This window comes from Peromyscus eremicus, chromosome 7 (genome assembly GCF_949786415.1).
Source record: "Peromyscus eremicus chromosome 7, PerEre_H2_v1, whole genome shotgun sequence".
Lineage (NCBI taxonomy): Eukaryota > Metazoa > Chordata > Mammalia > Rodentia > Cricetidae > Peromyscus > Peromyscus eremicus.
The window spans coordinates 48,554,793-48,577,719 of NC_081422.1; the positions used below are offsets into that span (position 1 = coordinate 48,554,793).

General features: G+C 43.2%; 1 pseudogene; it reads right to left on the reverse strand.

The window, feature by feature from the left end:
- Positions 1 to 1,469: 1,469 nt before the first annotated feature.
- On the reverse strand, positions 1,470 to 1,996 carry LOC131914315 (eukaryotic translation elongation factor 1 epsilon-1-like; annotated as a pseudogene).
- Between the last annotated feature and the right edge of the window lie 20,931 nt (positions 1,997 to 22,927).

The window sequence follows — 22,927 nt, forward strand, 5'->3', positions numbered from 1 at the left end:
TGGATGACCTGACGGCACAACTGTGAGGTGTGGTCTCAGGGCAGGTTTGACTTGCATTTCTCTAGTGATAAAAATGATGTTGAAGATGGAAATGCAAAGTCTCCTTTAACGACATTCAAGAATGCAATACAGTGCTACCAACTGTAATCACCATGGCATGCCACAGATCTGTGAACTTGCCTTCTTTTAAAATTGATTCTAGCTCCGTTCCATGATGGTCAGAGCATATTTATTGCATGACTTCAGCCCTTTGAACTGTGTTGAGACTGGTTTTATGTCTTCACGAATTCCAATTTTAGAAAAGAAGGATTTGAAAAAGGGGGGGGGTAAATAATGTGTATTCTAAAGTTGTAGAATGCAATGTTCTCTTAGGTCCATAGTTTATAAATTAATTAAGTCAAGTTTATACATCATTGCGTTTAAATCTTAAATATTTTTAGTGGGTTTTGTTGTTGTTGTTGTTGTTGTTTTTTTTGTTTTGTTTTTGTTTTTTGTTTTGTTTTTTTGTTGTTTTTTTACTGCTTCACCTAGGAATTATTGGAGAGATTTGTTAAATCTTTCATGATTCTGGGGTCTATTTCTCTTTATTCTGTCAAGTTTTGTTTTGCATTTGTGGGATTGTGTTTTTTTGGTGCAGTCAGATTTAGAATTACTAGAGTTCCTGGTGTGCTGAACTTCTATTGAAATAGTGTTTCCTTTTTATCTCTGAAAATGCTTCTTGCCCCAGAGTCTAACTTGCCTGACACTGGTTCAGCTCCAGCATTTTCCTTGAGTTTGTACATGTCATGTCATTTTCCTCCTTTACATGGATAGTATTGAAACTTATTTTAATAAGCGTGGACTTTGTGATAATTTTGCCTTTTTGATTGTTGTATTAGGGCCATTTAAATTCAATAAAACTACTGATACATGAGTTCAATTCTACCCACATACTTTCTCTTCTATTTTTTTATCCCACCTGTTCTGTATTCCTTTTCCTCTTCTTTTTTTAAAAACTACATTTACCAGTCACATAAATATTTTGAGAACAAATATCTACCTTCCCTTTCTGAATCCTCAACATAATTTATCATAGGCTTTAATAAACTACCACAAATAACTAAGAGGAAAATGAATTTTAAAAACACAAAAAAGGTAAATAACCAGATGTGGACCACTGGCAGGGTGACTTTTTTTCTAAAGAGTGAACCACTGATTTGCAACTTCTATTAAAATAAATTTCACCTATAAATATGAGATAATTTGTAATGTGATCATGATTTGTTTGGATAACAGTTAAATTTTTACGTTAAAAAACTGCAAAACTTCAACTAAGGGGCAAATAAAACATTCAGACTTGAGTTTACACTTTAAAAATTCTACGAACATTAACAAAGAAACAATGACATCGTATTCATTTACATCAGTGCTGTGATCCAAAATACATTTTCCACTACGCTTCTAATCCTGCTGCCACACAGCAGGGGCTTCTAGTGGGAGTTAGCATCCAGTCTGTTCTTGATGAAGACAACACTAGACAGATGTTGCCTGATGTCTGGGTAAGGCTGAATGTGACAAAACCAGTGAGACACATTGAGATATTTCTCCTTTTCTTGAACCGTCAGGCCAACTATAAAGTGATAGAGCCTGTATGTAGTGCAGTAGGCTATCCACCAAGGTAAAGTTACATCCTGCGAGGTAGACTTAATCTTCGAGATAGGAGTTAAGATCCCTCGGCAGAGGATGGGGATAGTCTTTACTGGAGTATCCGTCTGTTCTAAAGACTTTGTACTCTAATTACTGCTGAACTGTTGCCTCTTCTTCTGCAGTACCCCCCAGCAAGAGTTCTTTATCCATTCGCTTGACTGGATGGGTCACCATCGCAATCAACACCCTTAGACATGGACCATTGTTTGTAGAACTGGAATCTGTAGCTTGCTCTGAGTGCTGGACTTGCTGCTCTCTGGCCTCAGTCCCAGAGACTTTTCAGTGGTCTCAGCTCTACGGCCGCTGCCATCTTCTCCCCTTTTCTCTTCTTGATACTTTTGGATAGCTCTAATACTATTTTTTATATTTTTAACCTTCATTGAAGTGAAATTTATATAACATAAATTGAACCATTTAAAAATGAATAACTCAACGGCGTCTGGTACCTTCTCTGTGTTTCTGATCAATACCTCTGTCTAATTCCAGGCCATTTTCATCATCCCACAAGGAGATCTCACATCCAGCCCGCTTTTGTGTACTGAAAATGGAACCCAGGGCCTTGCACAGACTGAGTAAGCACTCTACCACTGAGCTACATCCCCAGCCCTTTGTGTTTTAAGATAAAGCCTCACTATGTAGCCCAGGCTGGCCTCAAACTCAGCCTTGCTGCCTGTCTTTGGAATGCTGGTATCACACACAGAGGCCACTGTACCCCACTTCCCTTTGGGCAGTTGCTTCCTAGTCTCTTCTTCCCTGCCCCCGGTAACCACAAATCTGTATTGTTTCTATGGATTATGGATAAATCAAGTGGGTTTTTTTTCCATTCCTTCTCTTCCAGCTGGTTAATTATACATTATTTTGCTTTTTTTTTAGTGATTATCTCAGAGGTTACCAATGCCCATCCCTAGCTTCTTAGATTGTACATAAAATATACCTTTATTGCTTCCAGGGCAAGGAAAATACTTAAGAACACCCACTTAGCTCTCCCTCAGCACCTGTGAAGTTGCCGGAAGCCAAGTTTAGCTGCTGGACTGTTGGTACCATGTTCTCCTCGGCTTCCTGTCTACTCAGATCAGCAACTATACTGTGGAGGAAGGTGCCCACAGAATACCCAGTGCGCACCAGCATGCTCCCTTCTCTCTGAGACTTGGTCTCCTCGGTGTTAGCTGCATGCATCTCTCCACTGCCTTTTAACTTAGTGGTTTGGATGGCTCTGTAATCTTGTCTAACATTTTCAGGTGTCTGTGAGGTTGGTCTTCAATAAACTACTCTGCCATCTTTGAGGGCAAAGTCTGGTGCCTTCATTTTGCAGCAAGGACAGAGTGGCCTGGAGGGAGATGTCAGTAGTCTAATTTTACTGCTAATTAAGATAGGCTGGATTTAGAACTCGGGCCTCCTGGTGCCCATTTCAGCACTGTCTACCACAGCAGCCTGGGCAACAAAGCAGTCTTACTCCACCAAACTTCCGATGAGCCATTGTTTGTTCATTTAAGAAATATTTCTTTAGGGGTTGCTCTATTTCCAAGCACTGGGCAAATAAGTAAGTTTTCTTTCTTTCTTTTTTTTTTTTTTTTTGCCATCAAGATCTTATCTTTGGATTTTCATCAGTCTTATTTTGATTTGATAGTTGTAGTTTTCTTTGAATTTATCCTATTTTGATCATATAGTTTCATGAATCTAAGCCAGTGGCCCACAGGGGTCACATATCAGATAGTCTGCATATTAGATATCTACATTATGATTCATAACAGTAGCAAAATTACAGTTGTGAAGTAGCAACAAAATAATTTTATGGTTGGGGCTCACCACAACATGAGGAACTGTATTTAAAGGGTCTCAGTGTTAGGAAGGTTGAGAACCATGGATAAGCTTTGAGAGTTTTTGACAGTTTTGTGATATTATATCTTGAATTATAGCACATGCTTCATGTTCTTCATCTTATCATTCAGAGATTCTACTTGCACGTGTAACCCCTTCAAGAATGCAGACATGATGTGGATCGGACGTAGGCAAGTACATAGTTTAAGAAATGGTTATAGCTGTGTGTTACAGAGACACAGAACAAGGGTAGCCGAAATCAAACATCTTGTTATCTTTACTTAACAAACAAGAGCGAGGCACCCAGGTTCGCCATAGCATCCTTTCCTTCCTGGTGCCAGCTGCCTCATCTGCTTGAACCTACGTGGCTTACTGCTATAACTCTGCTCAAATCAGCAGGACGGACAGAGGGGAGAGCTGCTCATAACCCCTCCCTTCAAGTTCTTCCCTAGATATCTTGTTCACATAGTCACAAGCAATGTAAGGGAGACTGGGAAATGTATTCTTTTTTTTTTTTTTTTTTTTTTGGTTTTTTTGAGACAGAGTTTCTCTGTGTAGCTTTGCGCCTTTCCTGGAACTCACTTGGTAGCCCAGGTTGGCCTCGAACTCATAGAGATCCGCCTGGCTCTGCCTCTTGAGTGCTGGGATTAAAGGCGTGCACCACCACCGCCCAGCTGGGAAATGTATTCTTTATTCTGGGATATCACTTCTTGGGCTGACATTTAGAGATTCTATTATTGTAGGGAAAGGATAGTAAATGCTGAAGGACAGTTAGTTGTCTCTCCCCTACCAAGTAGCTATTTTTTTTAATAAGTAGCTATCTTTTATAAGGCAATAGGTTATAAGCTGAGGCCTTGGAAAAAATGTCACAAAGACTGGGCATTGAAGGGTGAATACAAGTTCAGTCAAAGAGCATTCAGGGTCAAATGTTCATGCCAGCCTTCCTGCCTGGAATGTTCTTTGACTGAACATGCATTTGCCTGCCACCTGAGAGATTACAGGGTAGATATTGCTTAATATAACTGATTTCTAGGGTGGAGACATGAGGATTTTATGCTGGAGAATGGAGGCCAAGGGATGGGAAGAGCTGTTGTTTCACTGTGGGGGAGAAAAAGGATGCATACCACTGTGGGTAAAGTAACTTCAGGTAACAGTGGGTATGCCAAGTTCAACCCACACTCCAGGCAGCTGGGAGAAAGCACAGATAGATGTCAGGACTGGAGATGCGGGTTTGGGGTTTACCTTTGGACTATGGCAGGTAAAACTGTCGGAAAAAGTAGTTGCCTCCAGAAGACATCGGTCAAGAGCCCAGGTAAGGACTGATACCCGTGGTGGGAAGAAAACCAGCAAATTGACAGGATATCTGTGCAGGGCAGCAGTGCCCAGAGGGTTTGCCCTCACCGCCCAGCCTTGTCTCCTCCGTCCTGGCCACACCACCCTTCTGTATTCTGTTCTTCCCTTAACTCTGGTTAGCTCCCCCCCTTAATAATTAATTTCCTGGTCACCAAACGTTCACTAGCTAGATGATTGCACTTTGTAAAAGGGCCTGAGGCAATATTCCGCTTAACTTTTATTATACAAGCAATGCACAGTCACATTTTTAAATATTAGAAAATAGAGTGAAACAAAAAAGAACATTAATATCACATATAATTCCTTCACCTGAACTAATGTTTTGGCTAAGATGTGTCCAGACTTTTACCTATGTGTCTCCCTCTCTGATAATATTCATGAGCTCTCACTGTATGCCAATCACCGTTCTAAGTCTCACATCTGCGTTTCATTAACCCTTCCGGCAACGTGTAAGGTAAGAATTATCATCTCAGATGAAGCAGAGCAGAGAGAAGTTTAGAAACTTACTCCATCGTTCAGGTACTGATAACCTAATCTATATATACATACTGGCTTGTTTTTGTTTTTAGCTTTTGATTATAAAAACTTTAACTATACAGCATTAGAGACGGAACACTAGTGAAGAACCACATACCCAATCTTAGTTCCAGGGGCCAGCAGCTCACCATCAGCCTTGTTTTATTTGTTATGCTAGCCAGCCTGGACCCTGATTATTCTAAAGCAAATTGCAAACTCCACCCCACCCAACCCAAAGATCATGTGTCTCCAGAGAGGACTTGCTTAAAGCATATACCACCCAAATGAACAACTCCTACATGATATACTTCACACTAGTGGTTCAGCCTCAGCTAAGTGTTTATGCATGGTTTGTTTGACTCAGGACCGCACATGCTCACCCAAACAAGAATCCACAGTGAGACTAATGCTCCCAGCACCCTGTGCTCTTTGCATACACTCAACCTACCTTATGGACTAGAGAACCTCCATGACTCATGCATATATTTGCTCATAACATTTTATAGATTTGAGGGATTGACTTAATCAGGCAAATTAAGATATTAATTTGCAATTTTTCTTTCTGAAGGAACCATTAAAAGGCATTAGCATGCTCTATCCTTTCTGGCATAAATTTCTTTTATGACCTGCAGGGTTTTTTGATCTCTAATGAGTTTCCATTCTATTTCTGTTTCACAGTTAGCTGGTCTGAGATCTTAAGTGGATCCTTATAATGCTTTTAATCCATCTACACATTCATCCAGCAAATTAACTGAGTACCAATTATTTGACAAAGAGTGTGACTGACAGATATGTTCTCCTCTTCTGTGGATTTTAGTCTATGAGAGAGAAAGAAAAAACATAGGCAGACAAATAATTAGAACAACCTCAAGTCATGATAAATAGCGTATAAAAGGAAATAAGGAACAAATATAGAAAAGTATGGTAGAAACTGCTTTTTAAAACATTTAGAAACAACTTGCTTTTACTTGCTTGAACTTTCTTTTAAAAGCAGCCTCTATTGCTGGTATCAATAAGCAATTGCAACTTTCAATATGATTTTGGTAACTGGTTACTGCTAGCTACTTATTATGTCCTGGATGGTTTTTCTTTTCTTATTTGTGACCCTGCAGTTTTCCTTCAACATCTCCGTAATTTGAACACTCCCTGTCAGACTTCTCAGGTGGTGGTACTGGGGCCTTTGTACTCGGTTTCCTTGGTGGAAGGAGTGACTTCCCTGAAAACACATCTTCCATTGGGCAGTAGCAGGCTTGCCATAAGGCTGGTCAGTCCTGCTTTTAGATGGTGGTTGCTTAATCCATGAGTTTTCTTTTTAAAAAACTTAAATTAGAGCATGTAGCATGAATCTTAGAGAGTCTTATTAGTAAAATCAAACCCGAGGCCAGTTATTGGGGTGAATGCTGGTAGATCAGAGAGACAGAATAAGCCACAGCTACCTCACCTCGCCAGATCCTCAGCTGGTCTTGTCTCCTCAGACTGGAGGCCTCTGAGTCCTCATCCAGAATGGGTCTCAGCTGAGTTGCTGCTCAAAAGCCTGAACGCTTAACCAGCCAAATGCTTCTAGTTTCTGGTCCTCACGCCTTATAAACCTTTCTGCTTTCTACCACCACTCCCTGGGATTAAAGGCTCACTTTCTGGGATTAAAGGCGTGAGTCACCATGCCTGGCTGTTTCCAATGTGGCCTTGAACTCACAGAGATCCAGAGGGATTTCTGTCTCTGGAATGCTAGAATTAAAGGTGTGTGCTAACATTTTCTAGCCTAAGTATCTTGTGGCTTTTCTGTTCTCTGACCCCAGATAAGTTTATTAAGGTACACAATATTTTGGGGAACACAATACCACCACAAGAGCAAGGTCATTGAAAAAGAATAAAGGCTCAAATAGTACTTCTTAGTCTAATCCCTAGTCCTCAAGCATGATCTCACACACATTCACCCAACAAATTAATTGAGCACTTAGTATTTGCCAAAGACTGTGACTGACAGATGTGGTCCCCACTCCTATGAACTTACAGTCGATGAACAAGACAGACTGGGGGAGACTGTTCGGCGGGTCTCTAATGGCAGATGTGTGGGATGGAGCTGTCTGGAAGCCAGGCTGATGACGAGGACACTGTGGAGAGTGTCTGAGTCTCTGGGGCACTGTGAACATTACCGGCACTGGCTTCTCTTGTTAATGTTCTTTGAAATTTGCCTTTTGAGCTGGATGCAGCTTAGCACATGGCCACTTGGCAATTTTTGGAGATAAAAATATCACTAAGTGTTGTTATAACCATTTTGTCACTGTGGGGCTTCCGTTTTTTTCCAAATTGAAGCAAACCACGGCAAGAGAGGATCTTATGCCATCAAAGTCATCAAGTCCAACACAGCAGGCTGTTAAGGAAGGTTGTTCAAGTAATGTCCCAGCAGGTCCCGCAGTGCCGGGGTAGTGCAAACACGCAGGCATAACCACTTTGATGAGAATTAACTGGGTAATTGATGATTACGAAATCAAGTGTATTTAGTTCAAAACACTTTAATCTCATTCTGGAAAAATAAGCCAAATATGAATTTATGAATAATGTTCTGCAGCATGCTGTTTTCACCCATAATAGCCACATTCCACACAGCCCTGTGTCATCCCTTGATGGAGGTTGTGGAGTTCTGCAACATGAGTACTCTGAACTGTATCCAATAGCTCCCCTGCTCCTAGATGCTGAGCACGCCCCTAATCATACACCAGGATCAATGTTACAGCAAATATTTCTGTACAATGTTCCTGAATGTGTGTTTCCCATAGGCTAGACTCTTAGAAGAGAATGTCTGGGCAAAAGGATATACACATTAGAAGTGTTCAATAGACCTGATTGCTTTCCGATGACATTTAAACACAGCACCAAGTATAAAAGTGGTCTTTTTTTTAAGGTTTTTTTTTGGAGGTGGGGTCTTATGTAGCCCAAGCTGGAAGAAAATATGTTAATACTTCTCACATTATTCTTGGGTTTGGTCCATATTTCCTGTTTATTACCTATATATGTACATGTGTTGCTTAAGGCTCATTGGGCAAAGGTACTCAAAGCTGAGCCTGTCAAATCTAAGTTCAATCCCTCAGTTTGACATAATGGAAGGAGAGAACTCCCACAAGTTGTCCGCTGACTGCCACATGGACACTGTAGCACAAACACACACACACACACACACACACACACACACACACACACGAATGTGATAACAAAAACTTTAAAATGTACTTTTTTTTAAAGCCGAGGATGGTAGCACACCACGATACTAACAGAACTTGGAAAGGTGAAGCAGGAGGAATGTGATTTTGAGGCCACTCTTTTCTACAAAGCAAGCTCCAGGCCAGTTAGTTCCACACACACAGACTCTCTTTCATTAACAACAACAAAACATGTATTACTTTCACATTAGAAAAACCACTCTAAACATAGTTCTTGATGAACACAGGGAGTTAGGGGAATTGATGGTTTTAACGGGTCAAGTTGAGATAAAGTGAGGTGTTTGGCTCACAATAAGGATATGTGAATATCCCAGGATGCTCCTGCAGGTTCCTCTCAGGTGTAATTAATACTTCACACACAGACCCTGCTTCCGCATCAGCTTCTGCCCGCCGTGTTCAGTCCTGGACAGTGGACAGTGCTGTGTGTCCTGTCTACTGGAGGCTCAGCCCTGCTCTTCCAAGGATCCCTGCTTTCAAGGGACTCTGCATTTCCCTGTCATGATCTAGAGTAGGTCATTTAAAATTGAACTCTCCAGGAATAATTTGATTTCATTTACTTCCTCTGCAACACTACTGGCTACATAAGCCTGGACCCTGCACTCATTTGGAGTCTGATGAAGCTGCTCCCCAGCTAGTAGTCAAGAACTCATCACAGTTAACATTTGCTGGAAACACCGCCCACACAGAGAAAATATTGTTCTCATATATACAGAAGAAAACCCCCTGCACAGAGGGGGCTCCCCAAACTGGATTAGGCATAAACAGCATTCAAACACTGGATTCAGAGAGACCCTTTATTAAACAGGGAAGAAAGTTAAAGTGGCTGCTTTCTGACTCAGGGAGAACACAGCAGCAAATAACCTTGCAGGTGTGATTTTTTTTTTTTTTTCGAGAAAGGGTTTCTCTGTGTAGCTTTGCGCCTTTCCTGGATCTTGCTCTGTAGACCAGGCTGGCCTCGAACTCACAAAGATCCACCAGCCTCTGCCTCCCAGCCTTCTACTCTCTCTTTTTAAGAGAAAAAGGGCCAGGTGGTGGTGGCGCAGGCAGTTAATCCCAGCACTCAGGAGGCAGAGCCAGGTGGATCTCTGTGAGTTCGAGGCCAGCCTGGGCTACAGAGTGGCAGGGAGGGAGAGAGGAGGTTAGTGTTGTTTTATCATGGCAACAGAAACCAAGCTTGGACAAATCCTGGGCTAGTGTGTATTCAAGTTTTTGGTTTTTTTCACGCTAGCATTTACAAATCGTTATATAATTTCATATTCCCACCAGCAGTAGATGGGAGCTCAAGCTGCTTCATGTCTTACAAATATCTGTTCTTTTCGGTCTTTTTTTTTTTTAGCCATTCTAGTAGTTTTAATTTCTATTTCTTTGATAACTAATGGCTTTTTAGGGCACAAGTAGTCTTGGTTTTGGCTCATTTTCTGCTCTGTTTCTCTAAAGCGGGAATAGTGTGGTTCCTGAGGTTTTTTGGAATTAAACTCAAAGGAATAGATCACAAAGTTCAAGGATGCTCTATACATTCCTAATTCAGATTACCATAAGCCTTTGTTAATAAGACAAAAAATTGTAATTAATCACATGCATATAATTTACTTGCATTTGTTCTGTTTTGTAAAGCTGATTTCAATTATAGATATTTATAAAGAAAATGAGTATCTGGCATTGTTTACAAGCTAACACTTCCAGAGTTTTTATGAAAATTATATGAGTTAAAAGATGAATTTTCATAAATTTTCCTTAGCAGTCTTTTTTATTTTTAGAAAGTAATACAAACTGTTCAAGGCTAGCATCAACATATTGCCCGACTTGTGAGTGTGCTTGGTGCTCCACACTGCTTTTGTGTCTGTTCAATATGCCTGCTACATCCCTGAGTGGTGTTATCTGCATTTTACAGGTGGCACCAGAGCAGCCTCAGAGACGTTACGTGACGTGTTCAAGGTGTTGAAGTTGGTACTAGATCATGAATGAAGACAAATAGGTTTGTCACGGTTGGCGCTGATTTTAACAGGACTCATCTGGACTCTTCAGGAGCTTGGTGTGTTATCTGACTCTATGAAAACAGCCAATTTGATTGCTTCATTTAACTAGCACCATGCTCCAGCCCAGGGGTCCGGGTCCAGCCAAGGATAGGGAAGGTCTTCCTTGGTTAGAGCAATGGACTAGAGACAGATGTTTCTTTTGGTTTTCTGTAGAGAAGGTTTCTTTCGTGGAGAATCAGCTGGGGACAGTAATGTGAATGGAGCCTCTCTAGCCTCGCTGAGGAAACACTTCCCATGCCTCAGGAGTCTCTGTCAGGATGCAGGCTCAGCCCATCCTTCCCTCCCGGGCATAGCATTAATAGTGTCTTGACTTTCTCCTTTGTTGACTGATAGGTAAGTTCAGCTCATTTTAAGGTGGCTTCATCCACATTTCTAAGCCCTTACTCTGGATCCACATGGTGGAAGCAGCATGCTTACCCAGCTTTCTCACGCCTTGTTCCTGGTTTAAAATGGCATGACTATGAGGAAAAACCCCCAACTGCAGTCTACACATTCTTTCCTCAAAGAAAAGACTCACTTCAATACTGTCTATCTAGTAATACACTGGCCCATTATAGATCTTCTGAACTATGGAATGACTTTGGAATTATAAAAAAAGCATGCAAAATAATTTTTAAAGAAAACATCTACATAGTACTGCAAAAAACAAACAAAAAACTATAGCCATCTGCTACCAAAGACCATGTCTGGGTCCCTAGCCCTAACACAGCCAGGTTCTACGTTGATGCTCTTGGTCATGGTACCACTAGAGGCCACACAGATGCCCAGGGTCTGGGCTGCAACCTATGGGCATGTTGATGTCTGAGGGCTGTACCACCACTGGGGTCATGCCAATCTTGGTGGCCTCTACTGCCGCACAGGACCATCATGTCATGTGGGACCAGGCTGCTGCCATGGACCATGTCTGGGTCTGTGGTCCAGCAGCAGACAGAGTCTGGGTAGATGTCCATGGCTCCTGTTGCCACCAGGGACTGTGCAGATGACCAGGGTCTGGACAACCACCTGAGACCATGTTGGTGTCCGAGGGCCTTGCTGCCACCAGGCCATCCTGATCTGGGTGGCCTGTGCTGCCACTGGGGCCATGGTGACATCTGGGCTCGAGCTGCTGCCCAAGGCCATGTTTGGGTCAATGTTCTGCTGTACCTGGGATCTGTGATGATGTCCATGGCCCACGTTTCCACAGGGGGTCATAGGAACCACGCATGTTGAAATCCAAGGGCTGTGCTTAGCCAGCCCTCCTCCTCACTGACCCTAGGACAGCTGGCCCTGCCCCTTGCTGGACACTGCAGCAGAGCTGGTCCTACCCCCCATGGGATGGGCATGGGAGAGCTGACCTCAATGGCATGGGCTAGGAGAGCTGGCTCTGCCCCTTGCCTAAGGGAGGCGGTCCCAGTGGCCCAGACCGACCAGCTCAGCTACCACCCAGACCCACATCCTGGGCCTTGGGGTGGCCCACCCTAACATCCACCCCATCTATGACCTGCTGGAGCTTATGAAGGGACTGGTCCTGCAGAACAATAACCACAGGATCTCTATGACTCGGGGCAACAGAAGGATATCAGAGAGGAGTTTTAGTGAGGGTCCAGTGATGAAGGTGTGCCAGAGGCCTTGAGCCAGACCAGTGACTCATTGCAATGAACATTTTGTGGGTGGGGCTGATTGGACAAAGGGGTACACCAAGTGACGCACCATGGCCCACAAATCCACTAGGATGAATGAAGAGGTGTTAGAAAGACAGAGGAGTGAGGGGTTTTTGTTTGTTTGTTTCATTTTGTTTTTAATTTTCAGGGGGTTCCTTTGGGAGGCATGCTGCAGGGGTGAGGGGTGGATGGAGGGACTGTAAGGTGAGTGGGATTGGGTACATGATGTGAAATTCCCAAAAAATTAATAAATAATTATGTTTAAAAAAATTGTAGCTATGGAAGGAGGGGCTTGGACCTGCCTCAGCTGAATGTACCAGGCTCTGCTGATTCCCCATGGGAGACCTTGCCTTGGAGGAGGTGGGAATGGGTGGTGGGTTGAGGGGGGAATGCTGGGGGGTGGGAGGAGGGAGGACAGGGGAATCTGTGGTTGGTATATAAAATGAATAGAAAAATCTCTTAATAAAATATTTTATTTAAAAAAGAGCAAAAAGAAAAAATTGTAGCTATAAGCTCAACTTAAAAAAAACAAGATTAATAAAACCAGAACCTCCCCTCATGCTCTCCCACTGCAAACATCAACTTTCCCACCTTCTTGTCACCTGTGACACTTTTCCCAACTTCTCAACACCTCTTACCCCGACTTCTCCTATCTAGTTTCATGGTCTCGTCCCATTCTTAAAAACACTTATGCACAGACAGACATTAAAAGTTAATATCTGCATATGAGAAGGGGTACAAGATTTTGTTTTTGTTTTTGTTTTTGTTTTTCTGAAACTGGATCACCTCATTTAGCAGAATGCTTTCTAGTTCCGTCATTTTGTCTATCCATAGAAGAGTGGACGATGAAAATGTGACAAGTAGACACAAAGGGATTTTACTAAACTGTTAGCAAAAATGAAGTTTGTGGTGTTCTCCTATGTGACAGTTCTCTTCGTAGAGACACCAATAGGGGAGCAGCCAGGTGCTCATCCCAAACTTCCAGCGGACTCTGCGGTTTAGACTTTATCAGGACACATCTTGGATAGTTGACCAACACAATTTGTTAGTCTTCTCAGGAAGCTGCTCAGGCCTGAAAAAAATGCAGCTCTTGTATTTCTCTTTTGCATCTGCGTTGGCTCCAATGTCCCTGTTACAATCTATTGTTTTTTTCTTTACCGGGTCACTTTGTTCCTTACCACACCCCTGCCACATACACACATTTCGCCAGAATCTAATTTGATCTGCGTTTTACATTAATCTCCATGGCTTACTTAGCTCTCACTTTATCCTCTTCATTAGTTGGACTGTTTCCAGAACAGACTGCTTCCTTTCTCTGGGAGAAGGGCACTCTCATATGCTCACTGGACCATTTGTAGAATTATCTGTTAGTTTGTTATCTTAGTTACTTCTGTATTGCTGTGCCAAAACACCACAACCAAGGCAACTTTTAAAAGGAAGATTTTATTTGGCTCTTACAGCTTCAGAGGATGAGTTAGAGGCCATGACTATCATGGCGAGGAGCATGCAGCAGGCAAGCAGCTTCCATCTTGATCCTCATCATGAGGCAGAAAGGGTTAACCGGGGTTGTCTTGGGCTTTTGAAACCCCAAAGCCTTCCCCCAGTGACACACCTCCTCCAACAAAGCCACACCTCCCAATCCTGCCCAAACAGTTCCACCACCTGGGGACCAAGTATTCAAACAGGAGCCATTCTCATTCAAATCACTACACTTATACAAACCTCAAAGAAAGTAAACAATTTTCACCTAGTTATAATATGAGTATTTCTCTAGTAGCCTCTAAAGTGATGGTTTAACTGCTGGGCATAGCACTAACTACAGTTGGTTTTATAGTTAACAACTACTCTTTTGTTCCTTTTAAATCACTGACCAACTATTTATCATTTTCTTGTGTCATCCTTTAAGCCAACTTTTTCTACTCTGCCTTCCCTCATTAATGAATTATGTAAATCTTTTGACACATGCTCCTTATATATTTGTATAAAATTATTTTTAGAATTTTGAAGATTATGCTTTGACACCCCCAAATGTAACTGCAATTGAATTTCTCACCATTCTGGAGAGCTGTCAAAGCTCAATTTAGTTGAGTGAGATAAGATGAAGTAATATGAAATCCTTGCTCCTGAGTCTGGTGATTTAAGAACCAGCATTAGGTATAGAAAATTAGAAGAAACTTCAAATATTTCCTGAGATCAATACTTATAGATTAAGAATATGAAATGCATTGATTGGGATAATTTTCCACTGTGCAATGTATATTATATATTCATTTATTTAAGTAGTCATTTTCTCACCTAGAACACGTTTGTTGCATATCCTCTATCTGCTAGATACTCTTGTAGAATCTAAAATATAGAATATAGAATATATTAGAATACAGAAGTGAATTAGACTTCTAGAAGTTTTCAGTATGTTGTAGGTGGACACACACAGGGCCGTTGTTATACTAGTGATAGGAAATACACAGTGTGATATAAGAGCAGCAGAGGGTAGGGGTGAGTGTAGCACTATGGGAGCATTCAGAAGTAGCCACTGACACATCCTGAGCAATTGTTAAAACTGAGTCTTCATGTATGAGGACTTAATCAGATCTGAAATGAGAAAAGACCATTCTGAGCAGAAAATAATGAAAAAAAAAAAAAGCCAGGGAGAAAGATGGAGGCACGTGTGCAGAGGCTGTGGTGTGAGGCAAGGAGTGGCGTGCTCTGTGAACAGGTTTTTATCTCTGCGGTGGTTAATTTTATGTCTTGGCTTGATGTGGGCCATGGGATGACCACATAACTGTTTAATCACTACTGGGGGTGGGGGAGGTTCTGGGTGAGACTATTTCCGGATGAGATGACCATTAGAATTCTAGAACTGAGTAAAGATGAACTTCCCTGATGTCGATGGCTATCATTCAACCTGGCGTATAGTGCAGGGGGAGTATAGAAGTTGAATTCTATCCCTGGCTGACAGTTGAGACATTGGTCTTGTCCTGCCCTGTGACTGGTAAGTACTCCATCAGAGCTCCTTCTTCACAGGGCTCTAGCTCATACTAAACGGAACCACTGGCTTTCCCAAGTCTCCAGCTCTCCTGTAGCAGCAGATAAAAGGACTTCTCAGTCTCCAGAATCACGTGAGCCAGGCCCTTAAAATTTTAAAACATCTGTCTGCCAATTACCTTTCTCCCTGATGACCTAACCATCTCCCTGAGCTCTCCATGCCTCTCTTTGCCTTGATGCAATTGGTCCCTTAATGTGAAGTCCCAGCATGGTATCTATCAGCGATCACTGTTTTGAGAACCCTGGTTACAATACTGTTAGCAGCCCCTGGAAGCAGCTGTTGTCACCAGGTCCTCATCCTGGTATTAAAAAGCTGCAGCCGCATCCCCACAATGGTTACCATGCTGCCGTTTATAGAGCTGATGGTGTGCCAGGAGCTCTTGATTTATATTCTGTTGTTTATTCTCAGGGTACTCCTGGGAGGCAGGAGCTGCCATTTAGAACTGGAGAGATCTAGTTTACAGAAGTTAAATGAATCGCTGAGTATCACAGAGTGGCTAAGAGTTGGGGTGTATGGTCTGAATATAGGGCTCAATATTCTCCAATGAGTGTTATCAGCATCCTGCATTTTTCTGAGCATATTATATCCAGACACATGGTGTATAGAGGCCCGGGGTCCAGCACAGATCAGTCTAGGGAAATGTAGCATTAAGAAGTCCTGACTTGAGCACCTTGTGCTTCTGTCTTTTGTGTGTGTGTGTGTGTGTGTGTGTGTGTGTGTGTGTGTGTGTGTGTGTGTTAGCCCTTTGGAGAACAAATGTCAAAAAAAAAAAAAAAGAAAAAGAAAAGAAAAGAAGATGGTAGTTGGCATTTACTTGTAAATGAAAGTTGCTCTGCCTGAACCTGTGGCTAACTGATACAGTGTTTCTTCCCCTCACTTGCACAAACTGGTATGTGGGGGGTGTGGGGGGTGGGGAGCAGTTTGGTTTTCTTGATTTCCTTCAGAGCAGGGCAGTACCATCTCCCCCGCCCACCACACACCCCACATCCGCGCCTCACCATCCTGGCTTTACTGCTGTTAGTGGCTAAGAGTGTTGATTGGCCTCTTGAGAACCAGGCCTGCCCAGAGAAGCTGGGAGCCGACTTGAAAGCACGGTTCTAAGGTAGAGTTGCCCATGCTTCACAATTCAATGCCTCTGGTAGTCGCAGGAACTGTCACCAGAGACAGGTTTGTCAAAGATTCCCAAAGTCACCGTAGCATGGAATTCCACTGGCCTGTGTTCATTCTCTCTGGAAAATTCTAGGCTGTCAGAGCAGACAGCGTTTCTGTCTAACACAGCTGCACAGTCCACAGCAGCAGGACAATAATTCTGCTACCCTGCCTAGATTGCTTGGGGAGTGTGTGTGTGTGTGTGTGTGTGTGTGTGTGTGTGTGTGTGTGTGTGTGTATTTGTGTGTGTGTGTGTGTGCGTGTGTATTTGTGTGTGTGTGTGTGTTTCTTATTCTATTTTTCCATCTGGTGACTTTTGTTTTCTTCTAAATGACGCTGTTTAAATGCTTTCCACAAATGGAATCTTGAAAAATAAACACATTGAATGGATAAGAACGAAAGAGGGATTCGTCTCAATGTTGGTCACTGCTGGGAGATTTTCTCAGCTGCAGAGAGATGGGAGGAAGCAGATGAGGAGGCCATCCATGTGAAAAGCCCCCAAGGGTATGGTTGGTATTCAAGTCTAAACAGAATGGCACGAACAGACAGCCTCAAACAGTGGGCACTGGTCAGCAACCAGAGCCCTAGAAAACTTGTGAGCCACATCTCATAGCTGGCCCTGGCTTCATGCCTTCTAGAACCTAACAGAAGAGGGAAGACTTACAGCTAAATCATTGTTTCATCTCTCAGAGATTTCCTTGTCAACTGTTAACATCATTCCCCCACTCGATCCTCGGGTGGTGGTGCTGTTTGGGGAGGTTATGGAACCTTTAAGGGGTGGAGCTCTGGTGGAGGAAGTGTGTCATTGGAGGCAGACTTGGCGGGTTTATAGCCTTACCTCACTTCCTCACCTCTCTCTTTGCTTCCTGCATGTGGATGAAATGAGATTAGCCAGCTTCCTGCTCCTGCCGACCTGCCTGCCTGCTGCTCTGCCTTCTGGGCCATGATGAATCCTTATTCTTCTAGAGCTGTGAGCCAAGCTAAACCTGCTCTTCCTTAAGTTGCTTCACTCATGATATTTTATCACAGCAACAAAAAGTAACTAATACAGTGCCTTAGTGCCTTACTGTACTGTGGACCTGCAGTATCTGATTTGGGGAAATTGGAATTTTTCCTTCGTGTGTGTGTGTGTGTGTGTGTGTGTGTGTGTGTGTGAAGGAAAAAAGTCATATATATATTCTTCTTTATTCTTTAAATTTTTCATACATGTATATAATGTTTTTGATCATACCCAACCACCATTTCCCCCATCCAATCCTCCCTGTCTCCTCATGCCCCTTCTCCTTGCTCTCCACAACTCAGAGGTGGGCCCAGACTTCTCTCATGGAAAGGAAAATCTGTCATATTGCCTCATGCTTGGCAACAGCCAGGAAGCCTTCCTCACAGATGCTGTGGGATGTATGGCAAATGTGTTGCTGATTAATCAATAAAACACTGATTGGCCGTTGGCTAGGCAGGAAGTATAGGCGGGGCAAGGAGGAGAATAAAGCTGGGAAGTGGAAGGCTGAGTCAGAGAGACACTGCCAGCCGCCACCATGATGACAAACAGCATGTGAAGATACCGGTAAGCCACGAGCCCTGTGGCAAGGTATAGATAAATGGAAATGGATTAATTTAAGCTGTAAGAACAGTTAGCAAGAAGCCTGCCATGGCCATACAGTTTGTAACCAATATAAGTCTCTGTGTTTACTTGGTCGGGTCTGAGGCTGTGGGACTGGCAGGTGATAGAGATTTGTCCTGATTGTGGGCCAGGCAGGAAAACTCTAGCTACACACAGAGACAGTATTTCTCTTATCCCCAGAGACATGTGAAGGGTTCCCAGTTTACTAGGTGTGGTAGTTTGAATAGGAATGGCTCCCATAGGCTCATGTATTTGAATGCTTGGTCATTAGGGAGTGGCACTACTTGAGAGGGATTAGAAGGTGTGGCCTTCTTGGAGGGAGTATGTCACTGAAAGTGGCTTTGGGGTTTCAGAAGCCCAAGTCAGGCCCAGTGGCTCTCTCTCTCTTCCTGCTGCCCGTGGATCCAGATGTAGAACTCTAAGCTCCTCCAGCACCATGTCTGCCTGCATGCTGCCATGCTTCCTGCCATACTGATAATGAACTAAACCTCTGAAACTATAAGCAAGCCCCAGTTAAATGCCTTCCTTTATAAGAGTTGCTGTGGTCCCCCACCAGCTATAACACTCAGGAGAGCAGGTCCTGCACCCCGCCAGGGCAGCATAACAGATCTAAACCTGTTAGCAGAGGTGTGGGTGAGTCACCCCTGAAATCATGAGCAAGGGACAGCTGTCCCCATTTCTCATCTGGCGGACCAATGCTACAGCTGCCCAGGCCCAGGCCCAGGGTTATTTCTAGGCCTCCCCAACATCCCCCCCAAGTATAATCTGCTGGAGCACATGAAGGGACCTGACCCACAGACCCAAAGCTGCAGGATCTGCACAACACAGGGCGACAGTGGGATGTCCAGGAAGAGTCCTAGTGGGGGTCCAGCATTGATTGTGGAGTGGGGACCAGAGGCCTCGAACCAGACCAATGACTCCTTGCAATGAACACTTCAAGTAGAGATGTACGGACCAAGGAATATACAGTGTGACTTGTTGGGTCACACTACAGCTTCCATGAGATTTTTAATTCCTTCCCTTTTTTTTTCTTTTCTTTTAAAAATTTTTTTTTCTCATTTTACTTTCTTCATTTTTTTCTCTTGAATTTTGTTTTCTTGAGGGGGATGCAGGGGCAGAGGGCAGATGCAAAGGGACAGGAATTGAATGAGACCAAGATGCATGATATGGAAAACATGTAGATAAGTAAATTTTATTAATAAAAAAAGAGTTGCTGTGGTCATGTGATGATCATCACAGCAATTGAACACTGACTAACTTATTAGGATTGGAGCCCACGTGGGAACACGCTCTAAAGGTAGTCTGAGTAGCTACCACAGTAGTACCAAGGACTGCCAAGCTTATTGGCTTTCCCCTCAAAATGTGTACAGAAACCTAGTCCTATTTTGAGGCATCCGATTACCCGTCTATTCACATGGCCATCGTCTCTTGCCCAATTACTGCAGTTGACTACTAAGTGATCTCCCATGTTCTCCACTCCATTTAACTGTGTATAAAGTGGCCAGGGTGTTTCTTTTGCAGACAACTGATTATGTTCTGCTCAGACCCTTTCCATCCCACTCAGCGTTGACGGACTTCCTTGTGTATAACACCTACTCCCTATCTTTGTGTCCACACACTTGCCCATACCTATTGTGGTTTGACTGTGACAACTGCTTTGTGGGTTTTGTTTTGTTTCTGCTAGCATGCCAAGGACCCTCTCATCTCAAGGCCCCTGTGTTGCTATTCCCACCTTCTAGATGGTTCTTCCCCAGGTTACTGTGTGACTCATTATTCCATCTCCTTCAGGTTTTCTATAACTAGCCCTCAGTGAAGTGAGGACTTCCTATAAGCACTGCAGGTACATCTCAGTCCTCTGCCTACCCCTGGCCCTCTGCATTCTTTTTCTCTTTATTTTCTCTATGAAAAGTGTCCCTAACAAACATACTATATATTTCACTTATTAGTTTTAGTATGTGCCTGCCCCATTAGAATTTTAGCCCTAAAGTCAAGTTTTTATTTTTTTCCTGACATACAGCCCTTCATAAATTTTTGTGGAATGCATAAAATATTTATCTTCTCCTTATCATCATACTGTTGTTACAACTTGTGATGAATAGCATCACCTGAAGGTCCTGCCAGTGCCTCAGATGCCCCTTGCTCCTTAGGATCTAGGATCAGATCTCCTGGAATCTACATACAGAGTAGAGTGGGGTTGATTGACTTAGCCTGGGTTTAAATCCCAACTCCACTTCCCCTCCACGCTAGCAAAGGGTCACAGCACACCCTACCTCATGAGACTGCTATTGGCTTGTGCTCAGTGAGGGATAAAAATGACAGGTCATGAAGCCCCAGGAACAGAGAGCAAACACTCAATAAGCCATTGCCATCACTACTGCTGTCCTTAATCACTCATGGTTTTCTTTTCAAAATGCCCTTGGATCACTTTTTTTTCATGTAGTTAAGAATGAAAACATTCCAAAAAAAAAAAAAAAAAAAAAAAAGAATGAAAACATACGCACTTCTTGCTTGGACAGATTAATGAGAACCTGACTTCTCTTTTGGTTGGGTTGCATTTCACTTGGGAAGGGTTATGATTCTTCTTTTGTGCTCGGGAAATACTAGAAATAAATCATGTTCTGCTGCTGAACCCACCCCTCCAAGGAAAGTCCTCAGGAGTTTCCACACCAGCATTTATTCACTGCATCCTCGTTCTCACACTTCCCTCTCCCCATTAGATTGTGGTAGCTCTGAAACTTGAAAGAGGAAGAAGTAGAATTTAGAGAACTTATTAGGCATCTTTTCATTCATAAGGCAATGCCTGAGGTAACCAGACTGTGATCGGCTTTGCTGCTTTGGGGTTGTGGTGAGGCAGCCCATTATGGCAGGGATACTGCAGTGAAGCAAGATTTCTCACCTCATACCCAAGGAGTAAATAAGAACGAAAGAAAAGGTCTGGGGTCCCAGGGCTTCCTTCCATGGCGTGGCCCTTAACCACCTGCAGACCTCTAGTTAACCCACTTCTTAAAGGTACTGCCATTTCCATTAGTACTATGCCAATAACTGGGCCTTTAAACTCATGGAGTGGTAGTAGAGACTGGGTCCTTAAGGCCCAAACTCTGGTAGGGAATTTGAATAATTTGCCAAGACCACAGAACTAGAATATAAGCATAGAAGGTCCCTAAGTCTAACTCCAAAATCCAGTATTTATAACTTCCCAGTATCGCGCCCTTTAATTTTTTCACTATCAAACTCCATTGGTCTAGTCAGAGGCCTGAGTCCACCCCCATTTGTCTACTGTTAAATGCCTCCAGGCTGCACAGAGTTCCTCCCAAAGTCCAACTGTACTGCCAATGTCCCCATCAACCCTGGCCAGGAAGCAGAATACAAGGCCAAACCTGGGCCTTGGGCTAGCGCCTGCTCTGTAAAATCCCCTGAGATCTCCTGCAGCAGAGTGAGCCTTCCTCAGGAAACTCGGGGCCACAGGAACTAAATCTGACCTCTCCCCGTGGTTCTCAGAGAATTGTAAAAGGAACACATAGTAAAGATCTAACTCATTAACTGAATTGGGGGCTGGGGCGGGTGTTAGATGTTATAGCTCAAAATGACAGGTTCATGTGGAACAGAAGAATGTTGAAATGACTTTTTTTATATGGGCTTGAAGCTTGCTTTACTACTTGGGAAAGAGAAAATTGTTTACAGGTCTACAGACATGAATTACATTTCTGTGATAATTTACAGCAATATAACACAAGGCAATAAAAGTCAGAGCCCCTATAGAATCAGATAACCTGGGAGAGTTCCAACATCCCATTAAAAGGCTATTTGATAATCACCTTTACTTATCCCAAACTCTTAAATGTTTCCTTGCAAATGAGTGATTTCCCATTGGATATTTCTGCTAGTTACTCCATCCCAGGAATGAGTTTTCATTTATCCTTAGGAAGTCTTAGATTGTAGGCTTTCAAGGTTGACAAACCTTGAGGTCAGAATCTCCATTTAGCATTACTAACGTGTGGCTTCATGCAGATCAGCTGGCTAAATCCCCCTCTTACTAGAACTGTGGGGACCTAAGTGTCCGACAAGTAGTAATATAGAACCACTTTCTTGATCTTTTTACTCTGTGCGAGTCACAATTCCTAATGCAATCTGTTCAACACACTACCATCTCTGTTCTACATTCATGGGAACTGAGGTCCCAGGAAGTTCTGCCCTGAACCAGGGTCGGGCTCTTTGGACTTGGGATGTCATGTGGGGCAGTTAGTGTTTGCTGTGCTCAGGGCTGCCAGTCTTTGCATGAACTGGTTTGGCTGTCCTTGCTAAGGCACCAGCTATGAGACTGGTGGTCCATCTCTCTTTCACCTGATCGCTGTACCCAGTTGGCACTGGATTGTGGCATAGGTGTGTGGCTCATTGCTCTTTCTAGGCCTTGCTGGGTCAAGGCTTCAGGATCTATTTGTGTGTTTATTTTTCAGGTTCTTGTTGTCTATTTGTAATTTTTATTGACATATACTTACAGAAAAAATACAGCTCAGTGAATTTCCACATAGTGAACACAAATACACACAAGAGCACTCAGATCAAGAAACAGAACATTGCTAGTATCCCAAGACCACCTCACATGGAATCTAGTCCTCACCCCTAGGGCGACCATTTCCCTGACCTCTAATGGCATAGCATATGTTGATACAAAGGTGTAGAGAGCCGTGCACGGCCGCACCGCAAAGATGGCGCCGGCATCCGGCTTCCGCCTTCCCGATGGGAGGTGCTCCTTATTTGGCTAAGACTAGGATCTGGCTTGCTTCTGCGCACCTGGACCTAATCTGGCTTGCTTGTGTATGTCTGACCCTATCAGCATTGTCCAC